Genomic DNA, 12,343 nt, shown 5'->3' on the forward strand with positions numbered 1-12,343 from the left:
TGGGCTACTGCCCCTTCCCTTGCTTGTTCCCTGTTTGTATTCCCTTGCACTTAGTCAGCGTAGGGACCGCCGCCAAGTTGTACCCCGTCGCCTAGGGCGGGTCGTTGAAAGTAGGCAGGGACAGGGCGGTGGGTAGTTTAGGGCTCACTTATCCCCTTCCCCTTCTTCCGGCCATAACATAATCACAAGCCTATACCTAGTCTACCCTTTCTCTTACTCTATCATGGACCCCCTTGAGACCCTGACCCAGCAGATGCAGGGCCTCTCCCTACAGGTCCAGGCCCTGGCTCAGAGGGTCAACCAGCCTGACGCTGCCATAGGAGTACCCCTCGCCTCACCTCTAGAACCTGACCTCAAGTTACCTGACCGGTTCTCAGGGGACCGTAAGACTTTTCTCTCCTTTTGGGAGAGTTGCAGACTTTACTTCCGTCTAAAACCTCACTCCTCAGGTTCCGAGAACCAGCGGATGGGAATCAATATATCCCGACTCCAGGAAGGGCCCCAAGAGTGGGCCTTCTCCTTGGCTCCTGACGCCCCTGAACTTTCCTCCGTTGATCGTTTTTTCTCTGCCCTCGGACTCATTTACGACGAGACTGACAGGACTGCCTTGGCCGAGAGTCAGCTGGTGACCTTACGTCAGGGTAGAAGACCTGTTGAGGAATACTGTTCTGACTTTAGAAAGTGGTGCGTAGCTTCTCGGTGGAATGACCCTGCCCTAAGGTGCCAGTTTAGGTTAGGCTTATCTAACGCCCTGAAGGATCTGCTTGTTAGCTACCCCTCTTCTGACTCCCTAGACCAGGTTATGGCCTTAGCAGTACGACTTGACCGACATCTCAGGGAACGACAGCTTGAACGTTTCAGTGTTTTCCCCTCTGACTTCCCTGCGATTCCCCCCGAGGTCCCGTCTCCTCGCTCTTCCACGGAAGACTCGGAGGTACCTATGCAACTCGGGGCCTCCGTGTCCCCCCGACAACGTAGAGAGTTCCGCAGGAAGAATGGTCTCTGCTTCTATTGTGGGGATGACAAGCATCAACTGAACACCTGTCCCAGGCGCAAGAATAAGCAGCCGGAAAACTTCCGCGCCTAAGTGATCATCGGGGAGGTCACTTGGGCGCACAGGTATTTCCCGTTAATATGAAACGCAATAAAATTTTGCTTCCCTTTCAGGTCTCGTTTGGTGGTCGGTCTGCCACCGGCAGTGCCTTCGTGGATTCAGGGTCATCTGCTAATATCATGTCTGTGGAATTTGCTATGTCTCTAAAAATGCCTTTTATTGATTTGCCTAATCCTGTCCCGGTAGTGGGTATCGACTCCACTCCTCTTGCTAATGGTTATTTTACTCAGCATACTCCTGTTTTTGAACTCCGTGTTGGCTCCATGCATTTGGAGCAGTGCTCTGTACTGTTGATGCAGGGATTATCGTCCGATCTGGTATTAGGTCTTCCCTGGTTGCAGTTGCATAATCCCACATTTGATTGGAATACTGGGGATCTCACCAAATGGGGTAGTGAATGCCTGACGTCATGTCTTTCGGTTAACTCTATTTCTCCCCGTGAGGAGGTAAACACGCTACCTGAGTTTGTTCAGGACTTCGCTGATGTTTTCTCTAAGGAGGCCTCCGAGGTGTTGCCCCCTCATAGAGATTACGATTGCGCTATCGATTTGGTACCAGGTGCTAAACTTCCTAAGGGTAGGATATTTAATCTTTCATGTCCTGAACGTGAAGCCATGAGGGAATATATCCAAGAATGCCTGGCCAAGGGTTACATTCGCCCCTCTACTTCTCCTGTAGGTGCTGGCTTCTTCTTCGTGGGGAAGAAGGATGGTGGTCTTAGGCCGTGCATTGACTATCGTAACTTGAATAAGGTCACTGTAAGGAACCAGTATCCCCTTCCTTTAATTCCGGATCTTTTTAATCAGGTTCAGGGGGCCCAATGGTTCTCTAAGTTTGATCTACGGGGGGCGTATAACCTTATCCGCATCAAAGAGGGGGATGAGTGGAAGAATGCGTTCAACACGCCCGAAGGTCATTTCGAATACCTGGTCATGCCCTTTGGGTTGTGTAATGCCCCTGCTGTCTTCCAGAATTTTATTAATGAAATTCTGAGAGATTACCTGGGAATTTTACTTGTAGTGTACCTTGATGACATACTGGTGTTTTCCAAGGACTGGTCCTCCCACGTGGAGCATGTCAGGAGGGTGCTCCAGGTCCTCCGGGAAAATAATCTGTTTGCGAAAACCGAAAAATGTGTGTTTGGGGTACAAGAGATACCATTTTTGGGTCAAATCCTCACTCCTCATGAATTCCTCATGGACCCTGCCAAGGTTCAGGCTGTGGCGGAATGGGTCCAACCTGCCTCCCTGAAGGCGCTACAGTGTTTTTTGGGGTTCGCTAACTATTACAGGAGATTTATTGCCAACTTCTCGGTCGTCGCTAAGCCTCTTACGGACCTCACTCGCAAGGGTGATGATGTCCTCCACTGGCCTCCTGAGGCCGTCCAGGCTTTTGAGACCCTCAAGAAGTGCTTTATTTCGGCCCCGGTGCTGGTTCAGCCCAACCAAAGGGAGCCATTTATCGTGGAGGTTGACGCGTCCGAGGTGGGAGTGGGGGCTGTCTTGTCCCAGGGTACCAGGTCCCTCACCCATCTCCGCCCCTGTGCTTACTTCTCCAGGAAGTTTTCGCCCACGGAGAGTAACTATGATATTGGCAACCACAAACTTTTAGCCATTAAATGGGCTTTTGAAGAGTGGCGTCACTTCCTGGAGGGGGCCAGACACCAGGTAACGGTCCTTACTGACCACAAGAATCTGGTTTTCCTAGAATCTGCCCGGAGGCTTAATCCGAGACAAGCTCGATGGGCGCTATTTTTTACCAGATTTAACTTTTTGGTTACCTATAGGGCTGGGTCCAAAAATATGGCCAATCCTCCTTCGGAGAAGGATCCTGCTTGTATTTTACCCCCTGGTATAATCGTTTCTGCCACTGATTCTGATTTAGTCTCTGATATTGCGGCTGATCAAGGTTCAGCTCCCGGGAACCTCCCTGTGGACAAGCTGTTTGTCCCCCTGCAATACCGGCTAAGGGTACTTAGGGAAAACCATGACTCCGCACTATCTGGTCATCCTGGCATCCTGGGTACCAAACACCTCATTGCCAGAAACTATTGGTGGCCTGGGTTGCCTAAAGACGTTAGGGCCTACGTCGCCGCATGTGAGGTTTGTGCTAGGTCTAAGACCCCCAGGTCCCGACCTGCGGGCTTACTACGTTCTTGCCCATTCCCCAGAGACCTTGGACCCATATCTCCATGGATTTTATCACCGATTTGCCTCCATCTCAAGGCAAGTCGGTGGTGTGGGTGGTAGTAGACCGCTTCAGCAAGATGTGCCACTTTGTGCCCCTTAAGAAACTACCTAACGCCAAGACGTTAGCTTCTTTGTTTGTTAAACACATTCTGCGTCTCCATGGGGTCCCAGTCAATATAGTTTCTGACAGAGGGGTACAATTTGTTTCATTATTTTGGAGAGCCTTTTGTAAAAAGTTGGAGATTGATCTGTCCTTCTCCTCCGCCTTCCATCCCGAAACTAATGGCCAAACGGAGAGGACTAATCAATCCCTGGAACAATATTTAAGGTGTTTCATCTCTGACTGTCAATTTGATTGGGTCTCATTCATTCCCCTCGCCGAATTTTCCCTGAATAACCGGGTCAGTAACTCGTCAGGGGTCTCCCCGTTTTTCTGTAATTTCGGGTTTAATCCACGGTTCTCCTCCGTTTCTCCTGGTAATTCCAATAATCCCGAGGTAGAGGTCGTTCATCGGGAACTGTGCACAGTCTGGGCCCAGGTTCAGAAGAACCTAGAGGCGTCCCAGAGCGTACAGAAAATTCAGGCTGATAGAAGACGTTCTGCTAACCCCCGCTTTATCGTCGGGGATCTGGTATGGTTATCATCTAGGAACTTGCGCCTTAAGGTCCCGTCCAAGAAATTTGCTCCCCGATTTATTGGGCCTTATAAGGTCATTGAAGTCCTCAACCCTGTATCCTTCCGTCTGGAGCTGCCCCCATCCTTTCGCATACACAACGTCTTTCATGCCTCCCTCCTTAAACGCTGCTCCCCGTCCTGGTCCCCCTCGAGGAAACCTCCTGTTCCCATTCTCACCCCTGAGGGGGTGGAATTCGAGGTGGCCAAGATAGTGGACAGTAGGATGATCCAGGGCTCCCTCCAGTACCTGGTCCATTGGAGAGGATACGGGCCGGAGGAGAGGACTTGGGTACCTGCTCGAGATGTTCACGCTGGGGCTTTGGTCAGGAGGTTCCACTTTCTCTTCCCCACTAAACCAGGTCCTCTTAGTAAGGGTCCGGTGGCCCCTCATAAAAGGGGGGGTACCAGGCACTACTTCTGTGGATACTCCCAGGATTAATCAATCGACACCTGAGGCCGGACCTCTTAGACTGACTCCGGCTCCCACCAATCAGGGTGGCAGGCTCAGGAGTGGGAGAGCCCATCGCGGCCTGGTCAGTCGGAGTTAGCTCCGCCCCCTGTCCGTTTACTCCTGCCGTTTTCTCTCCCTCATTGCTTGTGATTCTTCCTGGTTTCCTGGCCTTGCTACAGCCTTGCTCCAGCCTGCTACTGCCTTGCTTCAGCCTTGCTACAGCTTCCGCTTATCCTGCTTCGCTCTGACCCCGGCTTGCTTTCTGCTCCTTGCTCTGCGTTCGTATACTTCGTGACATCCTGATTCTGACTGGCTCATTGACCACTCTGGTTTCCTCACGGTGTTCCGTGGGCTACTGCCCCTTCCCTTGCTTGTTCCCTGTTTGTATTCCCTTGCACTTAGTCAGCGTAGGGACCGCCGCCAAGTTGTACCCCGTCGCCTAGGGCGGGTCGTTGCAAGTAGGCAGGGACAGGGCGGTGAGTAGATTAGGGCTCACTTATCCCCTTCCCCTTCTTCCGGCCATAACAGAGAGAGAGAGAGACAGAGGGAGAGAGAAAAAGAAAGAGAGAGAGAAAGAAAGAGGGAGAGAGAGAGAAAGATAGAGAGAGAAAGAGGGAGAGAGAGAGAGAGAAAGAGAGAGAGAGAAAGAAAGAGAGAGAAAGAGAGAGAAAGAGAGAGAGAGAAAGAAAGAGAGAGAGAAAGAGAGAGAGAGAAAGAGAGAGAAAGAAAGAGAGAGAGAAAGAAAGAAAGAGGGAGAAAGAGAGAGAGAAAGAGAGCGAGAGACAGAGAGAGAGAGAGAGAAAGAAAGAGAGAGCGAAAGAAAGAAAGAAAGAAAGAGAGAGAGACATGGATAGATATATGGAATTGTGGAAATCACAGGATGGATAGACATGTTAATGATATGCAAATGATAAAAAAATGGAAAATAAATATTCCAAACACCTTGATGTATTTAGTATCGAGGATGAGCGCCACACGCAGAAATACGCGCACTTACAGGCCTGGGCATGCTATCAATGAGGTTATTAGTGGTTGTCTGAGGAATGTTATGCTGCGCTGAATGCACTTGGGCACGCAAATCATGAAGATTGGCTGCTGGCAGCTCCCTTTGCAATTTGCCGGCCAATGACGTCCCAGATGTGATCGATGGGAGACAAGTCCGGAGACGCTGCAGGCCATGGCAGCACGTTTAGGCCATGCAGGCTGCTCACAGTATCATGAGCAACATGTGGCCTGGGACAGGGCGGTGGGTAGTTTAGGGCTCACTTATCCCCTTCCCCTTCTTCCGGCCATAACATAATCACAAGCCTATACCTAGTCTACCCTTTCTCTTACTCTATCATGGACCCCCTTGAGACCCTGACCCAGCAGATGCAGGGCCTCTCCCTACAGGTCCAGGCCCTGGCTCAGAGGGTCAACCAGCCTGACGCTGCCATAGGAGTACCCCTCGCCTCACCTCTAGAACCTGACCTCAAGTTACCTGACCGGTTCTCAGGGGACCGTAAGACTTTTCTCTCCTTTTGGGAGAGTTGCAGACTTTACTTCCGTCTAAAACCTCACTCCTCAGGTTCCGAGAACCAGCGGATGGGAATCAATATATCCCGACTCCAGGAAGGGCCCCAAGAGTGGGCCTTCTCCTTGGCTCCTGACGCCCCTGAACTTTCCTCCGTTGATCGTTTTTTCTCTGCCCTCGGACTCATTTACGACGAGACTGACAGGACTGCCTTGGCCGAGAGTCAGCTGGTGACCTTACGTCAGGGTAGAAGACCTGTTGAGGAATACTGTTCTGACTTTAGAAAGTGGTGCGTAGCTTCTCGGTGGAATGACCCTGCCCTAAGGTGCCAGTTTAGGTTAGGCTTATCTAACGCCCTGAAGGATCTGCTTGTTAGCTACCCCTCTTCTGACTCCCTAGACCAGGTTATGGCCTTAGCAGTACGACTTGACCGACATCTCAGGGAACGACAGCTTGAACGTTTCAGTGTTTTCCCCTCTGACTTCCCTGCGATTCCCCCCGAGGTCCCGTCTCCTCGCTCTTCCACGGAAGACTCGGAGGTACCTATGCAACTCGGGGCCTCCGTGTCCCCCCGACAACGTAGAGAGTTCCGCAGGAAGAATGGTCTCTGCTTCTATTGTGGGGATGACAAGCATCAACTGAACACCTGTCCCAGGCGCAAGAATAAGCAGCCGGAAAACTTCCGCGCCTAAGTGATCATCGGGGAGGTCACTTGGGCGCACAGGTATTTCCCGTTAATATGAAACGCAATAAAATTTTGCTTCCCTTTCAGGTCTCGTTTGGTGGTCGGTCTGCCACCGGCAGTGCCTTCGTGGATTCAGGGTCATCTGCTAATATCATGTCTGTGGAATTTGCTATGTCTCTAAAAATGCCTTTTATTGATTTGCCTAATCCTGTCCCGGTAGTGGGTATCGACTCCACTCCTCTTGCTAATGGTTATTTTACTCAGCATACTCCTGTTTTTGAACTCCGTGTTGGCTCCATGCATTTGGAGCAGTGCTCTGTACTGTTGATGCAGGGATTATCGTCCGATCTGGTATTAGGTCTTCCCTGGTTGCAGTTGCATAATCCCACATTTGATTGGAATACTGGGGATCTCACCAAATGGGGTAGTGAATGCCTGACGTCATGTCTTTCGGTTAACTCTATTTCTCCCCGTGAGGAGGTAAACACGCTACCTGAGTTTGTTCAGGACTTCGCTGATGTTTTCTCTAAGGAGGCCTCCGAGGTGTTGCCCCCTCATAGAGATTACGATTGCGCTATCGATTTGGTACCAGGTGCTAAACTTCCTAAGGGTAGGATATTTAATCTTTCATGTCCTGAACGTGAAGCCATGAGGGAATATATCCAAGAATGCCTGGCCAAGGGTTACATTCGCCCCTCTACTTCTCCTGTAGGTGCTGGCTTCTTCTTCGTGGGGAAGAAGGATGGTGGTCTTAGGCCGTGCATTGACTATCGTAACTTGAATAAGGTCACTGTAAGGAACCAGTATCCCCTTCCTTTAATTCCGGATCTTTTTAATCAGGTTCAGGGGGCCCAATGGTTCTCTAAGTTTGATCTACGGGGGGCGTATAACCTTATCCGCATCAAAGAGGGGGATGAGTGGAAGAATGCGTTCAACACGCCCGAAGGTCATTTCGAATACCTGGTCATGCCCTTTGGGTTGTGTAATGCCCCTGCTGTCTTCCAGAATTTTATTAATGAAATTCTGAGAGATTACCTGGGAATTTTACTTGTAGTGTACCTTGATGACATACTGGTGTTTTCCAAGGACTGGTCCTCCCACGTGGAGCATGTCAGGAGGGTGCTCCAGGTCCTCCGGGAAAATAATCTGTTTGCGAAAACCGAAAAATGTGTGTTTGGGGTACAAGAGATACCATTTTTGGGTCAAATCCTCACTCCTCATGAATTCCTCATGGACCCTGCCAAGGTTCAGGCTGTGGCGGAATGGGTCCAACCTGCCTCCCTGAAGGCGCTACAGTGTTTTTTGGGGTTCGCTAACTATTACAGGAGATTTATTGCCAACTTCTCGGTCGTCGCTAAGCCTCTTACGGACCTCACTCGCAAGGGTGATGATGTCCTCCACTGGCCTCCTGAGGCCGTCCAGGCTTTTGAGACCCTCAAGAAGTGCTTTATTTCGGCCCCGGTGCTGGTTCAGCCCAACCAAAGGGAGCCATTTATCGTGGAGGTTGACGCGTCCGAGGTGGGAGTGGGGGCTGTCTTGTCCCAGGGTACCAGGTCCCTCACCCATCTCCGCCCCTGTGCTTACTTCTCCAGGAAGTTTTCGCCCACGGAGAGTAACTATGATATTGGCAACCACAAACTTTTAGCCATTAAATGGGCTTTTGAAGAGTGGCGTCACTTCCTGGAGGGGGCCAGACACCAGGTAACGGTCCTTACTGACCACAAGAATCTGGTTTTCCTAGAATCTGCCCGGAGGCTTAATCCGAGACAAGCTCGATGGGCGCTATTTTTTACCAGATTTAACTTTTTGGTTACCTATAGGGCTGGGTCCAAAAATATGGCCAATCCTCCTTCGGAGAAGGATCCTGCTTGTATTTTACCCCCTGGTATAATCGTTTCTGCCACTGATTCTGATTTAGTCTCTGATATTGCGGCTGATCAAGGTTCAGCTCCCGGGAACCTCCCTGTGGACAAGCTGTTTGTCCCCCTGCAATACCGGCTAAGGGTACTTAGGGAAAACCATGACTCCGCACTATCTGGTCATCCTGGCATCCTGGGTACCAAACACCTCATTGCCAGAAACTATTGGTGGCCTGGGTTGCCTAAAGACGTTAGGGCCTACGTCGCCGCATGTGAGGTTTGTGCTAGGTCTAAGACCCCCAGGTCCCGACCTGCGGGCTTACTACGTTCTTGCCCATTCCCCAGAGACCTTGGACCCATATCTCCATGGATTTTATCACCGATTTGCCTCCATCTCAAGGCAAGTCGGTGGTGTGGGTGGTAGTAGACCGCTTCAGCAAGATGTGCCACTTTGTGCCCCTTAAGAAACTACCTAACGCCAAGACGTTAGCTTCTTTGTTTGTTAAACACATTCTGCGTCTCCATGGGGTCCCAGTCAATATAGTTTCTGACAGAGGGGTACAATTTGTTTCATTATTTTGGAGAGCCTTTTGTAAAAAGTTGGAGATTGATCTGTCCTTCTCCTCCGCCTTCCATCCCGAAACTAATGGCCAAACGGAGAGGACTAATCAATCCCTGGAACAATATTTAAGGTGTTTCATCTCTGACTGTCAATTTGATTGGGTCTCATTCATTCCCCTCGCCGAATTTTCCCTGAATAACCGGGTCAGTAACTCGTCAGGGGTCTCCCCGTTTTTCTGTAATTTCGGGTTTAATCCACGGTTCTCCTCCGTTTCTCCTGGTAATTCCAATAATCCCGAGGTAGAGGTCGTTCATCGGGAACTGTGCACAGTCTGGGCCCAGGTTCAGAAGAACCTAGAGGCGTCCCAGAGCGTACAGAAAATTCAGGCTGATAGAAGACGTTCTGCTAACCCCCGCTTTATCGTCGGGGATCTGGTATGGTTATCATCTAGGAACTTGCGCCTTAAGGTCCCGTCCAAGAAATTTGCTCCCCGATTTATTGGGCCTTATAAGGTCATTGAAGTCCTCAACCCTGTATCCTTCCGTCTGGAGCTGCCCCCATCCTTTCGCATACACAACGTCTTTCATGCCTCCCTCCTTAAACGCTGCTCCCCGTCCTGGTCCCCCTCGAGGAAACCTCCTGTTCCCATTCTCACCCCTGAGGGGGTGGAATTCGAGGTGGCCAAGATAGTGGACAGTAGGATGATCCAGGGCTCCCTCCAGTACCTGGTCCATTGGAGAGGATACGGGCCGGAGGAGAGGACTTGGGTACCTGCTCGAGATGTTCACGCTGGGGCTTTGGTCAGGAGGTTCCACTTTCTCTTCCCCACTAAACCAGGTCCTCTTAGTAAGGGTCCGGTGGCCCCTCATAAAAGGGGGGGTACCAGGCACTACTTCTGTGGATACTCCCAGGATTAATCAATCGACACCTGAGGCCGGACCTCTTAGACTGACTCCGGCTCCCACCAATCAGGGTGGCAGGCTCAGGAGTGGGAGAGCCCATCGCGGCCTGGTCAGTCGGAGTTAGCTCCGCCCCCTGTCCGTTTACTCCTGCCGTTTTCTCTCCCTCATTGCTTGTGATTCTTCCTGGTTTCCTGGCCTTGCTACAGCCTTGCTCCAGCCTGCTACTGCCTTGCTTCAGCCTTGCTACAGCTTCCGCTTATCCTGCTTCGCTCTGACCCCGGCTTGCTTTCTGCTCCTTGCTCTGCGTTCGTATACTTCGTGACATCCTGATTCTGACTGGCTCATTGACCACTCTGGTTTCCTCACGGTGTTCCGTGGGCTACTGCCCCTTCCCTTGCTTGTTCCCTGTTTGTATTCCCTTGCACTTAGTCAGCGTAGGGACAGCCGCCAAGTTGTACCCCGTCGCCTAGGGCGGGTCGTTGCAAGTAGGCAGGGACAGGGCGGTGAGTAGATTAGGGCTCACTTATCCCCTTCCCCTTCTTCCGGCCATAACAGAGAGAGAGAGACAGAGGGAGAGAGAAAAAGAAAGAGAGAGAGAAAGAAAGAGGGAGAGAGAGAGAAAGATAGAGAGAGAAAGAGAGAGAGAGAGAGAGAGAAAGAGAGAGAGAGAAAGAAAGAGAGAGAAAGAGAGAGAGAAAGAGAGAGAGAGAAAGAAAGAGAGAGAGAAAGAGAGAGAGAGAAAGAGAGAGAAAGAAAGAGAGAGAGAAAGAAAGAAAGAGGGAGAAAGAGAGAGAGAAAGAGAGCGAGAGACAGAGAGAGAGAGAGAGAGAAAGAAAGAGAGAGCGAAAGAAAGAAAGAAAGAGAGAGAGACATGGATAGATATATGGAATTGTGGAAATCACAGGATGGATAGACATGTTAATGATATGCAAATGATAAAAAAATGGAAAATAAATATTCCAAACACCTTGATGTATTTAGTATCGAGGATGAGCGCCACACGCAGAAATACGCGCACTTACAGGCCTGGGCATGCTATCAATGAGGTTATTAGTGGTTGTCTGAGGAATGTTATGCTGCGCTGAATGCACTTGGGCACGCAAATCATGAAGATTGGCTGCTGGCAGCTCCCTTTGCAATTTGCCGGCCAATGACGTCCCAGATGTGATCGATGGGAGACAAGTCCGGAGACGCTGCAGGCCATGGCAGCACGTTTAGGCCATGCAGGCTGCTCACAGTATCATGAGCAACATGTGGCCTGGCGTTGTCCTTTTGAAAAACGGTCTCTGGGATACTTTGAAGAAATGGCTGTACCACTGGTTCCACGACTAAATCAATGTAACGTGGTGCTGATAGTGTATCTGAAATGAAGACTAGAGGGGTCCGGCTACCGTAGATTATGCCACCCAACACCATAATCCCAAGAGTAGGACCGGTGTGATGTTCCCTTGTGAAGGCCTCTTAATGGCATTGCCCACGTGGTTTGTGTCAACACTGGTTGCCGCCCTAGGCTGGGGATGTGACGTCCAATTTCACTTGCAGTACAGAATGGATCACTACGCGTTATTCTTCCAATCAGATGATCCGTCCGTGTAGAGGTTCTTGCTGACATTCCCTTTTGTCGTTGTTCTTCCAACCTCCGGGACACGCAACGTTGAACAGTGCTGACATCTCGGCCTAGGCGCGTAGCGATCTGCCAGAGTGATAAACCGAGGTCTCTCAGTTCAAGGATTCTGTATTTCTCAGTTTGCGACAACTGGCACGTAGATGAACAGGTTAAACCGAAGGTCATGCGGTTAAAAAACGTTGCTTTCAATCTGGCTTTTATGCCTCCCACATGCCACAGATTGGCGCTAGGCGCTTGAAAATGTAATCATTTGCAGATCTTAGCGACAACTGCTACTTCATAATTTGCATAACCTTACGACTTGCCCTTGGTGTTACAATTTCAATGTTCAGGAGTGTAAAGAGATAGGTATGAAATAAATCGATATATATAAAAGATAAAGTGATTGATTAATAGATAGATAAATAGATACTATAGAGAGAGATAAAGATAGCCATGAAATAGACAGATAGACAGACAAGATAGATATATATTAGATATAAGATAGACAGACAGACAGACAGACAGACAGATAGATAGATAGATAGATAGATAGATAGATAGATAGATAGATAGATAGATAGATAGATAGATAGATAGATAGATATGAGATAGATAGATAGATATTAGACAGATTTGTTTTTTTTAGAAAATTTGGCATGTGAGAGCCACATGCTGATTGGCTGGATTCTGAATTTAGCCAATTTACATGAAGTTCACCAAACTGACAGATTTCCGGGGTTCTGGAGTCATCAGGCAGTGTCAGTGGGTTTGAGGGTTTGTACG

At 49.8% G+C, this 12,343-nt stretch overlaps 1 protein-coding gene across 2 annotated transcripts in view; it reads right to left on the reverse strand.

The window, feature by feature from the left end:
* KLHL29 (kelch like family member 29) overlaps positions 1-12,343 on the reverse strand; it is an 850,651-nt gene that overhangs the window by 10,040 nt on the left and 828,268 nt on the right. The window lies entirely within an intron of this gene.

Source organism: Rhinoderma darwinii, chromosome 4 (genome assembly GCF_050947455.1).
Source record: "Rhinoderma darwinii isolate aRhiDar2 chromosome 4, aRhiDar2.hap1, whole genome shotgun sequence".
In the NCBI taxonomy this organism is placed as follows: Eukaryota; Metazoa; Chordata; class Amphibia; order Anura; family Rhinodermatidae; genus Rhinoderma; species Rhinoderma darwinii.